Here is a 13,879-nt window from a genome sequence, read left to right on the forward strand (position 1 = left end):
AAGAAATTTTCACCAAATGAAATACTAGGTGAAGGTTTTTTGTTTGTTTGTTTGTTTGTTTTTGCGGGCCTCTCACTGTTGTGGCCTCTCCCGTTGCAGAGCACAGGCTCCGGACGCGCAGGCTCAGCGGCCATGGCTCACGGGCCCAGCCACTCCGCGGCATGTGGGAGCCTCCCGGACCGGGGCACAAACCCGTGTCCCCTGCATCGGCAGGCAGACTCTCAACCACTGCGCCACCAGGGAAGCCCTAGGTGAAGGTTTTATACCAGGTCTTGGATCTAAAAATATATTGCCCATTCCTCCTCTTGCAGGTAGTACCATGGTCAATGCAAAATGGAAGGGAGCAAGGATAAAAACCACAGCTCACAGTAGGGATAAACCAGGGCTTCTGAAAGTGGTAGAAACATTGTAACAATCTGCTAGAGTTTTCAAACTATGGACTGGAAGTTTGTCATTGGTACCTCAAAGGTTTCCAGAGTTGGGTGGTGGCTGGGGAAGGGATGTTGTCTGGGCAGGCTTTCCATCACTCTCCCACACACTCCTCTCTCCACATGTCCCCCGGTGGAGCAATTCCTTTTTTCCCTGTATTATTTATGTACACCTCTGGACACTACATACAGATTTCCTTTAAAGAAAAGGGGCCTTAGAAAATAAGCAAATAATCCCTTCGTCAATAATCACAACAGCAAAACAAATTTTTTAAAGTGTGAAAATCATTGCTTAAAAATCCAAAGACCTTTCTTTACTCTTGAAGTAAGCAACCCTGGAGAGGGGGAAAGACTGAGGTGGGTTTCTGGCTGGAGGGTGAGAGAAGTAAGACCTGAATCCTTATATTTAGTCTCTAAAGCCCAAGATGGGGACTTCCCTGGCTGTCCAGTGGTTAAAACTCCACGTTTCCAGTACAGGGGGTGTATGTTCGATCCCTGGTCAGGGAACTAAGATCCCACATTTTAAATAAATAAATAAATTATAAAGCCCAAGATGCTCTCCACTAAAAGATGGGGCTTGCATTGAACCTGAAGGAAGAGGAAGCATTAAATGAAGGAATGAAGCCCTCAGCCACCAGTGGATAGAGCCAACCAGTGCAGCTACTCGGAGCAAAGTGAAAGACAAAATGTGTTTGCATGGGCTTGACCAGCAAAAGAAGATTAAGGTTATATTTTTCAGCACACTTATTGAACACTGACTATGTGTAAGGCAACGTGTGGGACAGAGCAGTGAATGAGATAGATGTGGCACCTCTCTGTGTGCATGGAGCTTACATTCTAATAGGGGAGACAGACAGGACTGTAACTTGATAAATGCTGCACTGGAGAAGTACAGGGTGCTACAAGAGCATTCTTAAACTCTATGACCAGCACCACTTCCTGGGTTATTCATTTGACCCCATCTCTTTAATTATGCAAGAAATCACCTATATTCTAATAGCATAAAACCTTACCTGGCTCTCCAGAGAGCTTCCCCACCCCCAAGACAGGCTCTAATCTACGATCCCACCCGGTCTCCTCCAATCTGGAACTGTTCCTCAGCCTTATATTTTCTTTGCCTTTCATGACCTTGACACTTTTGAAGAATACTGGTCAGTACAGTTCATAAAATGTTCTTCAATTTGGGTTTGTCTGATGTTTCCTCATAATTACATAAAAGTTATGTGCTTTTGGAAAAACACCAAGAAATGATATTGTGCACTTTTCAGTACCTCCTATCAGGAAATCCATGATGTCAGCGTATCACATTATTGGTGATGTTAACTTTGGTCACTTACATTGGTGTCTGCCAAGTTTCTCCATTGTAGAGATACTACTTTATCTTTGTAATTAGTATCTTGTAGAGAGATATTCTGAGATTATGCAAATATCTTGTTTCTAATTATGTTTCTGCCTACTGATTTTAGCATCCATTGAGTCTTCCCTATGACAACTATTACTGGGCATTTGTGAAATGGTGATTTTACATTTCCACCATTCCTTCTACATTTACTGATTGGAATTTTACTGTAATGAAGAGCAGTCTTTTCTGCTGTGTTTATTTATGTAGTCAATCATCTGTATTAATCAACAGATGCACAGATATTTATTTTATTCAGTGTGTTATAATCCAATATTATCGTTATTTATTTTGTTACCCAAATTATCCCAGCTTTGGCAACTGAGCTACTTCAGGTTGGTGTCCAAGCTTTTCAATATGCTCCCATCATTTATTGAACACTTACTTTCTGGTACCACAAGATGATCAGGGATTACCTTATGCTTTTTGCACCCAGCCCCGGATTCAGTCATTTTATTGAAAAACGGCACTTAAAAACCAAGTTCTGGGTACTAGGTATACTCATTACTGCTGGGGTGTCATTGCTTCTAGGTTTTCTAAGTGAACAGAGCAAGGGAATACATACATGTATACACATACAATTACATGTACATCTGTATCTATTTTTATAACTCCCTTTTTCTCTCTCTCTCCCCCATATATATTATATATACATAATTATTATAGAAAATTATTATAAATAAATATATCTATATTACATAATATATTATGTATATATATATATATAACTAGTAGTGAAACTGATACCTACAATGCTAATACCTGAGGTTCACTCTAGTCTTCTCCCTTTCCTCAGTTGTAACCCCTTTCTCTGACAGTGATAATTCGGCTCTCATTCTACAAAATTTATTTACTTATTTACTCACTTTCAGAATACACATAGTTTCAGAATTACTAATATATATACCTCTGTAAAAAACAAATTTACTAAAAAGAGTAAAGTATTTGTGTGCAGTGCTTTTGACTTTGGCCTTGTAGAATATATTCAAAATACTGTTTTTCAATATTACTTAGGTTTGTTATTTTCTTTTTTATCCCATTTGTAATGGTTGTGGTATTCATTTCTAGTACATTCATTAGTAATCATTTGTATTCTGTTTGGATTCTCACACATCCTGGTTAATATTAATTATCTGTTTGTTAATATGTGAACCACTACTTGGTTCTCAAAGTCAGAACTGTACAAGAAGGTGTGTTTACAGAAGTGTCCCCACTCATCCCTTCTACCCATTCCCTCTCCCTCATTCTTCCTGCTCCATTCCCAGTCACCTCTGTAGGTAACCAATCACATTAAAGTCTTTAATTTATCCTTGCCATATTCCTTTTTGCACAAATGAGCAGATATATGTATAATTTCTTCTGTCTCCTTCATGTTTACTTGAAGGGTATCATACTATAGATATATTTTGGCACTTTGCTTTTTTTCATATGAAAGCATATCCTGGATATCACTACATGTTGGTTCGAAGTGGTATTCCTCATTCTTTTTTTATAGCTGCATAATGCTCTCTATTGTGTGGATGTATCATAGTACATTTAGATGGTTTCCCATATTTTGCCTTTACACACAATGCTCAAATGAATAATATTGTGCATTGTATTGCTAGAGATAGGTCTCCAAAATAAATTCCTAGAAACAGAACTGAGTCAAAAAGTAAAAGAATATGTACCTTTGTTAAAGATTGTTAAATTTTCCTGGGGAGTTTTAATACCTATTAATGTCCAAGCTGTACCCCCAGAGGTTCTTGTATAATTGACGAGTGCAGCCAAGCAACAATATCATTTTTTAATACTTTCTACCACTTTATCAAGGCATAATTTACACTATAAATCCACATACTCTAAGTGCACAATTAAATAATTTTTAAAGTAAGTTTATAGATTTGTTCAAACATCACCACTGTTGGTATCTTCTCAAAGCTTCCTAATGATTCTAATGGCAATGAAGAATTTAAGACCACTAAACAGGCCCACTACTGTTGGAGCTTTTTGCTACCACCGAGTGTCGCTATTAAAGACCCATCTGTTACTTGGAGGCACCAGGCTTTTCCTACACTACAGTGTCCCTGCTGGCTTAGATCCAATGGAACCTGTTTCACATTGAACAAACTGCAGCTCAAAATCCATTTTCATTCTTCAAAGTGGAAGCAAAATCCCTAAGCTAGGGCTTCCCTGGTGGCTCAGTGGTTGAGAGTCCGCCTGCCAATGCAGGAGAAACGGGTTCATGCCCCGGTCCAGGAGGATCCCACATGCCACGGAGCAGCTGGGCCCGAGAGCCATGGCCGCTGAGCCTGCACATCCAGAGCCTGTGCTCCGCAACGGGAGAGGCCACAACAGTGAGAGGTCCGCATACCACAAAAACAAAAACAAAAACAAAAAATCCCTAAGCTACAGAGGCTGCATTTGAGGGAGCTTCCAGCAAAAGTTACTCACTTGTCCAAACCAGTTCTCCACTAGACACATAGGCCGAAACCATGTCATTAAACCAGACTTCATTTGTGACTTCTTTAAGGATATTCTCTTTTTCACGTCAATCGGTTCCTTCTATCTCGGCAACTAGCTGAGTACAACCCTAACAAAGGAAAGGCCAACATAAATTTTTAATGTCTCCCATATGAGATACTCCTCTGAACGTCTCCCTTAAGAAGCACTCATACTGTTCCTTATATAAAGGGTGTAGCTACAGACTCAGTCTGGGAGATGTTGAAATGGTTTCCTTAGGTAGGTGATATTTGACCAGAGCTTTAACTGAAGACTGCTAATTAACCTGGTGAAACACAGGGAGGTGAAGGAGGACACACCCCAGGCAAAGCAAGATGCATATATATGCAAAGACCCTGCAGGAGCACAGAACAGGCAGGCTAGTGTGACTGGTGCATAGAGAGATGATGGGGGAGTATGTTGCTAGATAAGACTAGACAAATAGACCTGAAGTCAAATCATCTGGGCTCATTAGAAGCCTGAAAGAATTTGCTCCTAATCTTAAAAGCAGTGGAGTCCCACTGAAAAAAATATAAGTGCTGGATTAGAGGAAGATAGGGGGGAATTGCATGACATGACAATATTTACTAAGAAAAGTTCACTGATTGCAGCAAAGAAAACAGACTGGCAAAAGTAGCTAGTGGAACCCCATTTAGAAAACTAATGCTTTGAAACAGGGAGAAATGATTTTTTTAAAAACCCAGTGGGTGACTGGAGTGGTGCTAATATTGAGAAAAGCAATAGACTGACAGGATTTAATGACTGGTTGACTCTGGGGGCTGAGAGAAAAGCATTGAGGATGACTCAAGCTAACAGACTATACCACCCACTTCTCCTTATTGCAATCATCTATGGCCCTCCTCATCATTCTTTTCAAACTTTTAGCTCCTAGTTCTCTGTCGTTTTCTCCATTCTGTGATAATTCTTGATTATTTCAATATATGTGCAGAAAATCCTTCCATTTTCCTGGCTGCCTAGTTCCTTGATTTCCTCTCCTTCAATCATTTTGTATTCTGTTACCTTAGCCACAGATTTCCATAGACATATACCTGACCTTTCACCACTATTAACTGAAATCCCTCCATAATCTCATTAGCAAAAACTGCCCCCAGTACTACAACTCCAATAATTTTTTTACCCTACGTCATCCCATATTCCATTGATTCTACCATGGTTGCACTGTCCCTCATCCCATCATATGCTCACTTTCATTACTAAAAAGATTAAATTCCAGAATCAATTATTGCAATTACTCTCTTTCATATACTCTCAACTCACTCAGATGTATCTCAATCTGTAGAATCTCTTGGCCAAGCCACCATTATGATAATTAAATGATGCCCTTTGAAGTTGTGTAAAAGTAAGGCACATGCCAGGTATCTTCTGTTTTTCCCCTAAGATCTAATCTCTTTCCTTCTCCTCCCCACTCGACCCCCTGGGAAGCTGACCCATAAGTACTATATCTACAGTGTTCTCACGCCCTCTGCTTTCAAATGTACAACCAATGGAAAGTCCTAGCAGGAAAAAAAGGGATAGAGGATAATAGAGTTCTGATTATTTATTTCACTCGCTCCATCCCTGCAATTCACCAAAGTTTGTCCATGTCCCTAACTGAGGTCAGTTCACTGGCCTGTTGTAGGGAATTCACTCTTCTTCTGAATTTTGGAAATCTCTGCTTTCACCCAGGCCTTCCATCTAGAGATGTTAGTAGCTCCACTGCTAGTAGACCTGTGTTCCAGCACATCCCTGTAGTTCGACTGCACCCCACTCACTACTTTTGTTTTACATTTATTATTAAAATATAAGTGACACAGTGAAATGTACATGAGCCAATCAACTTTGACAAATGTATACACCTAAAAATCCCACATTCGAATTAAAACATAGAACATTTCCATCACATCAGAGCGTTTTCTCATGACCCTTTCCAGTCGGTACACTCTCTACCACAGCAAGCACTGTTCTGACTTCTGTCACCATATATTTTGAACTTCTGTAAATTAAATTTTTAGTTTTTATTCTTGCTTTTTGCTTTCAACATTACAGCTATGAGATTCATCACATAGTTTTGTCTGTGTTATGTCTCCTTTTACTGTGAGTGTTATTCCATTGTATAAATATACTATTAATGATCTCTTCTTCTAGTCATAGACATTTAAGTGGTTTCTAGTTATTGGTTTTTATACATAAAGATATTATGAGTATTCCTCTACAATGTTTTTGTGGGCATATGTTTTCATTTTTCTTAGATAATTAAAGAGGAGTGGAAGTGATGAGTCATAAGGAAAACCTATGTTTACCTTTATAAGAAATTGCCAGACAGTTTTTCAAAGTGATTGAATAATTTTATATCCATAAGTAATGCATGATGGCTCCACTTGCTCCCTGTTTTCACAACATTTGGGGTTTTCTATTGTCTTTATGTTTTTAGGCATTTTACTCAGTGTGTGGTAGTATCTCATTGTGGTTTTAACTTGCATTCTAATACTGAGCACCTGCTCATGTACTTTTTGACCATTTGTCAGTCTTCTTTTGGGAAGTCCCAGTCTTTGTCCCAGTGGGGAAGGGAGCATTTATCTTTTTATAATTGAATTATAAGAGTTCTTTTTATATTCTCAATGTAAGACTTTTTCATATACATATATTTTGAAAAATGTTCTTTCATTTGTGCCTTGCTTAATCCACATTTTCTGTAGATCAGATAATAATATTGTATCAATGTTAATTTCCTATTTTGATCATTATACTACTGTGGTTTTATCTAAGAGAATGCCCTTGTGTTTAGGAGATACATACTGAAGCAGGTAGAGGTAAAGAAGCATCATGTCTGCTATATATATATGGGTGAAAGAGAGACAGAAAATGTTATAGCAAATATAGTAAAATGTTAGCACGGAGAATCTGAGTGAAGGGTAATAAGGAAGTGTTTATACTAGCAACTTTTCTGAAAGTCTGAAATTATTTCAACATAAAATTTAAGAAATAATTTATGATGTGAAAGAAATCATAGGAAGAAAGTCTTTTAGTAAGAAGGAAGGTATTATGGACTGAATGTTTTTTGGCCATGCCACATGACTTGCAAGGTCTTAGTTCCCCAACCAAGAATCAAACCTAGGGCCATGACAGTGAAAGCACTGAGTCCTAACCACTGGACCACCAGGGAATTCCTGGACTGAATCTTTTTATGTTCCCAAAATTCATATGTTGAAGCCCTAACAACCGATGTGATGGTCTTAGGAGGTGGGGCCTTTGGGTAGGTTTAGATAAGGTCATGAGAGAAGAGCTCCAATGATGGGATCAACACCATTATAAGAAGAGGAGGGGAAACCAGAGCTCCCTTCTCTGCCATGTGAGGATACAGCAAGAAGGCAGCCATCTACAAACCAGGAAGAGTGATCTCGCCAGATACTGAATCTGCCAGCACCTTGATATTAGACTCCCCAGCATCCAGAACTGTGAAAAATACATATTTGTTTTTTAAGAAGCTACTCACTCTATGGTATTTTGTTATAGGAATCTAAACTAAGACAGAAAGATTCATCAGACATGTACTTGTGGGAAGTCAAGTCAGATAAGGACTGAAGTACATTGAAAAGGTATGTAGAAGCTAAATTGTAGCAGTTTTCAATGCCACCCTAAAGATAATTGATTATATTCCTGAGGGATACATTAACAATTATTGAACATTGGGACAATATGTGTGATGCACTATTTTAGGAAGATTAATCTGGCAAAGGCATCTTGGGGAGACAAGAGACTAGTTGGAGGCAACAATTAATAAATAATTGCAACAACCCAGCAAATGAAGATTTGGACTTGGGTGGTAATGAGAATGAAAAAGAAGGAACAGATATGAAAAGTATTATGATGCAGTAGCTCTGGATGGGCCTTAGAAATCTATAATTTTCAAAACTCCTCAGGAAAGTCTGATACACAGCCAGCCTTTGAGACTAGAAGAGGTACCAGCACCATATAGTGGCACTAATGGAGCAAGAGCTCTGGACAGAGGAATCTATGATCAAAGGGAACAAGATTGATGCTAAAGAAAGTGGAAGGTGGGCCTCCCTGGTGGCGCAGTGGTTGAGAGTCCGCCTGCCGATGCAGGGGATACAGGTTCGTGCCCCGGTCTGGGAGGATCCCATATGCCGCGGAGCGGCTGGGCCCGTGAGCCATGGCCGCTGAGCCTGTGCGTCCGGAGCCTGTGCTCCGCAACGGGAGAGGCCACAAAAGTGAGAGGCCCGCGTACAGCAAAAAAAAAAAAAAAAAAAAAAAAAAAAAAAAAAAAAGAAAGTGGAAGGTTACCATAATAAAATTGTGGGTTTAATTATTATAAGACAGAGCACTTGAACAAAATGAAACCTCAAAGTAATAAATCCAAAGGGAATGTAATGAAGTGGACAACTTTACATTGACTAGAAATGAAGACAGAGATTTGGATGGGGGCTGTTCAATACTGTTTAGGACAAATTTTTTATATCTTTATTAAATTATAATGAATTACAAGTTTTATTTTTTGTATATTGGGGAGAGTATGAATTGATAAAAAATATGTATGATATAATACAAGCTCTATCTACTCCTATTCTCTTTCTTCATCTCCCTCATTGGCCTGAACTGTAAAAACCTCTCTTGCATATTTCCTAAAGAATGAACCAAATGCCTGTTCCAAAGACCTTCTAGTTATACACTTTGTTCTCTGTAATGTCTACCTCATGAGCCTCTATAGCATCGCATACAGTAGTGCTTTGTGCTCAGTGTCAAACAAAATGGAGTGAAGTCACCTTTCCAGAGTCATAGGAACAACATAAATATCCCTTTCTCTGCCCCGCCATAGGATTCAAATAATCACTAATAATGAACATATTTTTAAGAAAATAAGGTTTGGCTAATCCACACAGTAAATACACAAGCAAACAATGGAATAAAATGAGAGCTACATCAAGTACTTCAAGGCAGTCAATAAATGGTAGCCTCCTCCCCCAACCAACTCATCCACTATGTGAGGAGGGTGAAAGGTAGTAAAGAAATTGTAATTTTAAAATAAAGTTCATTTGTGTTCTTACTGCCAACCTCAATTCTCTCCTCAGGCAACAAATTTATTTCTATTGGGCCCTGTTGGCAACAAATTCGTTTCTATTGGGCCCTGTTGGGATATAAAGTGTTTTACAAAAGGAGTGCAGAGAGGTTACAAAGTAACTTTCAGGAATATTTTTTGCGTATTGTGGGAGGAGAGAGAGTAGGCCAAGAACTCTGGGAACAAAAATTGTCTCTCCCACTAATTCTACCAAGTAGAGACTTATAGTAGTTAATGAGCTATTCTTTTAAAGTGCCAAGGTCTTATAGGGTTAAGCCTCACTTGCACCTGAATGTCATTAAATAAATAATCTATTTTAGCTAAAATTCAAGGCAGAAAAGTTTGTGGTAGGGGAAGGAGATATGAAGAAACTTTCTGAGGATTAGGGGAAGTGGCAGACTTCTGATAGCTAGAGCCCCAGAGGGCAGTGAGTATCTGAAACTAGGGAAAGAGATGGCAGTGTTTCCAAAGAGAAAGGGACAATGGCCAGGTTCAGTGTTGATGTTTTGATCAAAGGTCAAAGAGCAGTGGATATATGACTCTCATATTCCCACAGGACTTTCAGATGACTACAGTAAGATAGTCAGACTAATAATAATAGTTTCTCTTATTTTCATATAAAAATTATAATTCTTACAATAATTTTACAAGACAGATATTATATCATCGTTTCCTGATTGAGGAAAGTTGCACACAGGGAAGTTATATAGCATGTTTGTGGTCACACAAAAACTCATAAATGTAAGAACAGAATTTGACTATAAATATTTTGACAGCAAAATGTATCTTGTCTTCAAGGAAGACCTCTACATTTAGCAGGCTACAAATCTCATCTTCCTTCTGCTGGGCTCAATCTTCTCAGTCTAGAACTCAATCTAGTTCAACTCAATGTCTTTCTGGTCAACGTATGCCCTTTTACAGAAGGGTTTCAAAGAGTGGAAGGAACTCAAACTGTGTATTTAGGCACCCTGGGATCCACAACTCAGCTTTTCCATTTATGTGCTATGTGGCTGTCAGCGTATTTCCTTGTCTGTAAAAATTGATGATCATACCTAGTTTACAGTATTCTTGGTGGTTATTTGAGTTATCTATTGCTGCATAACAAACCACCTCACAATTTAGTGGCTTAAAAATGATATTTATTCTGTTAATAATTCTGTGATCTGATCAGAGTCTGGTAGGGGTAGCTCATCTCTGCTCTACTTAGTATCAGCTGGGGCAGCTTGAAGGCTAGGGCTAGAATCATGAAAAGGCTTAGTTACTCACAAGTCTGGCAACTGATTCTGGCTGTGGTCTGATCTCTTAGCTGGTGCAGTCAGTCAGAACATCTACATCTCCCGGTAGCTTGGGCTTCCTCACAACGTGGGGTTCCAAAGATAAGCATTCCAAGAGAAAGAGCTGTTAGGTGGAAGCTCTATTTCTTTTTGCGCTCTAGCCTCAGAAGCCACACAGCATCACTTTTTATAGCTATCTATTCTTTGAGGTAGCCACTAAGGTCTGCCAGGTTTTAGGGAATGGGATATATAGTCCATTAATGGGGGAGTGGCAATGTTCTGGAAGATAACTTGGGGCCAAGAAAAGAGTAGAGGCTGCTCTTGAAAACTAAAATATGCCATGATTAACTTTCAGGCCATACCAATTCACATCTCTTCCACAAGCAAAATACACTCACTTTCTTCCCCAAGACCTCTCTCCCAAGCTCATCAAGCTTAGACTTGAGGTTTAGGATCTTGTCGTCTAAATTTGATCAAGTTTTTTGGGTGTGGTTCCTTGGGTTAAGCACCTTGAGTGCCATTCCTCTTGATCTGCAGATCTGTGAACTAAAGACATGATTCATCAACTCCACATACACCTGAGATACAATGATGTGTTAGAGGAAAACCATTAAATGTATGCATAGTCAAAAAAGGTAAAATAGATGAAACACAGTAGTCACTGGTTCAAAACAATTCTGAAATACAACCAGGTACATGTTACCAGTTCCCTGATTAGTGCTCAGTCCTACTACCAGGAATTCTCCATGACTCTTTGCTCTGCTTTTTGGGCTCTTTCCAAACACTGACTCATCTTTCTATTCCCTAAAATATAGGTTACCTTTGCAGTTGATTGGTTTTTTAATCTGCTTCCTGTCCATAGATTTTGAGGGGTCCAAATATATCTTTTCATGTTGTACTATCTCTATCATTTTCAGTACAAGGAGATAAAATTCCTTTAAACACTCTGTGGGTTTCTTATGAATCAATTTATAATCCACCCCATTAGAGAATAGAAATATGTCCAAATCTCACTGGGATAAGCCTTTTTCTGACTTGAGCTCTCTTTAAGGCCACCTCCTTTAAGATTCTTAAAAAGCTTATTGTTTTTATAGAATGAATCTGTGAAGCACCTACCAAGATCCCTAGAGGGCCTTTTGTCTGTTTGAAATGGTCTATAAGGCACTATCTAAAACCTTTATGAGGCTTTAACAAAAGGTTTTATATTTAGACCACATTTTCCTGACAGCACCCTGGATTTGATCTCTGCTCAGAAGCCACATCTTAATTTTAGCATCATTTGCCATCTGGAGAGGCTGGGAATGAGAAACAGTTTTCTTTTCCAACCCAGCAAGTCCTAGAGACTTTATATATAACAGTTCTTTCTTTAGCTCATCTTTCTTCCTTGCATTTTACTGCAGGCAGCTAGAAGCAGACAAGAGGCAAAGTACATTCAACCCTCTTTCAGCAATCCTTCTTAGCTAGAAAATAGGTATATTTCTTATTTTCCACCTTATTGCAGGAGACATTGTTGCTAAACGTTCTTTCACTACATAACAAGAGTATCTTTTCCTCCAGCTTCCAGCATTTTCCTCTTCCTTTAAGTCTTCACTGAAAGCCTTTTTAAGATCCATGAGGCTTCCTCTACTCATTTCCTTGACCCCTTTAAGATTGCACTAACACTGTCTTAAAGATGCTTCTCATTTCTGCCTGAGTCCTAGTCTTAAAGCTATTTCCACATATATTTGCTTTAGTTTTGGCTGTATGCTACTTCCTGAAACCCAAATGTGTTCCAACTGTTTACTCCTGCCTGTAAAACCACCCTATAACTCAATGACCTAAAAGAATGACATTTATTTTGCTCAGGAATCTGCAATTAGAGAAAAACTCTGTGGGGATTGCTCATCTCTGCTCAACTCAGCCTTAGCAGGGGCAGCTTAAAGGCTGATGACTGAATTCACATTTTATCTCTGCTCCATGATGTTTGGGACATCAGCTGGTAGACTAAAATCTTGCAAATGATTTGTAGGCTGGGGCCTTGAATAACCTTAAGGCTTATTAACTCACATGCCTGCTGGTTGATACTGACTATTGGCTTAAATCTTTACTGGGGCTGTTAGCCAGAACACCTACATGTAATCTTTCCATGTGTCCTGAGCTTCATTACAACAAGGTGGTTGGATTGCAAGAGTGAACATTTTTAGAGAAATAGTGAGCCAATAAGAAGATGTATTACCTTGTATGACACGGATGGATGTCATGGATGTCACTTCTGCTGCATTCTTTTCATTGAGACAGTCACACAGGCCCCATAAGTTCAAGTGGAAGAGAAATAGCTTCCATAGAAGGGACAGTAGCAATGTTCTGGAAGGATATGTGAGACCAAAAAAATATTATTGTCATTTTCGGAAAATATCGTCTGCCTCAAAGGAGATAAATGAAATAATTTACATTAAAAAAGTAAATGTTCAACACATATCAATTCTCTGTCTCAAGCAAAACATATGTTTCTCTTCTACCTTCATCCAGAATACTGCCTTAACATGGGATATATTCATGGTCTTTAAAGACAACTTGGATTGAATGCACAATCTTGTGAGTGTTTGTGTGTGTAAAAATTTTTATATGGGGAGAACACATCACATTCTTAAAATATCATTGACCAGAAACAAATACAATTAAGAACTATTGCTATGATCTGTATTATAGAGTACAATATTTTAAAATTGCATTTTTGGAAAAGGGACCTATTTCATGTAATGCTGAAGTCAGTTTTACAGGTGTTTCATTCAGAGAAATTAACAGAAGAAAAAAGGAGCATTGGTACAAAAAGTTAAATTTCCTATCATTTTTTAATCTAAATGATATGTATTATATAGTCTTAAGCAAACACATATTGTCTCTTTATGTGTTAAATAAGCTCTCTCAACTGAAACCAGAATCAATTTGCAGTAATTCAGCATTACTATTTCTTTAGAGTGGGCATCAAAGAACATACATTATGATAGTACTGAAAGTCACTGGGGACTGTGTCAACCTGCCCCTAGAGTTGTTTGTTCTCAAATTTCGATAACAAGCTCTGGTTTCATGAATCTAGCCTCAAAAGACATTAAGTTAGATTCACATGGGTCATGATTCAAAGGTGACCAAGCTATGTGAAGGAGGAAGTAATGAAGCAAAATTCTTTTCCCCTTCTAAACCAGTCCTCGCCACTATAATTCCTATTATCTACTGCTTCTTGAGT

The sequence above is a fragment of the Mesoplodon mirus genome, assembly GCF_964341445.2.
Source record: "Mesoplodon mirus genome assembly, chromosome: 8".
In the NCBI taxonomy this organism is placed as follows: domain Eukaryota; kingdom Metazoa; phylum Chordata; class Mammalia; order Artiodactyla; family Ziphiidae; genus Mesoplodon; species Mesoplodon mirus.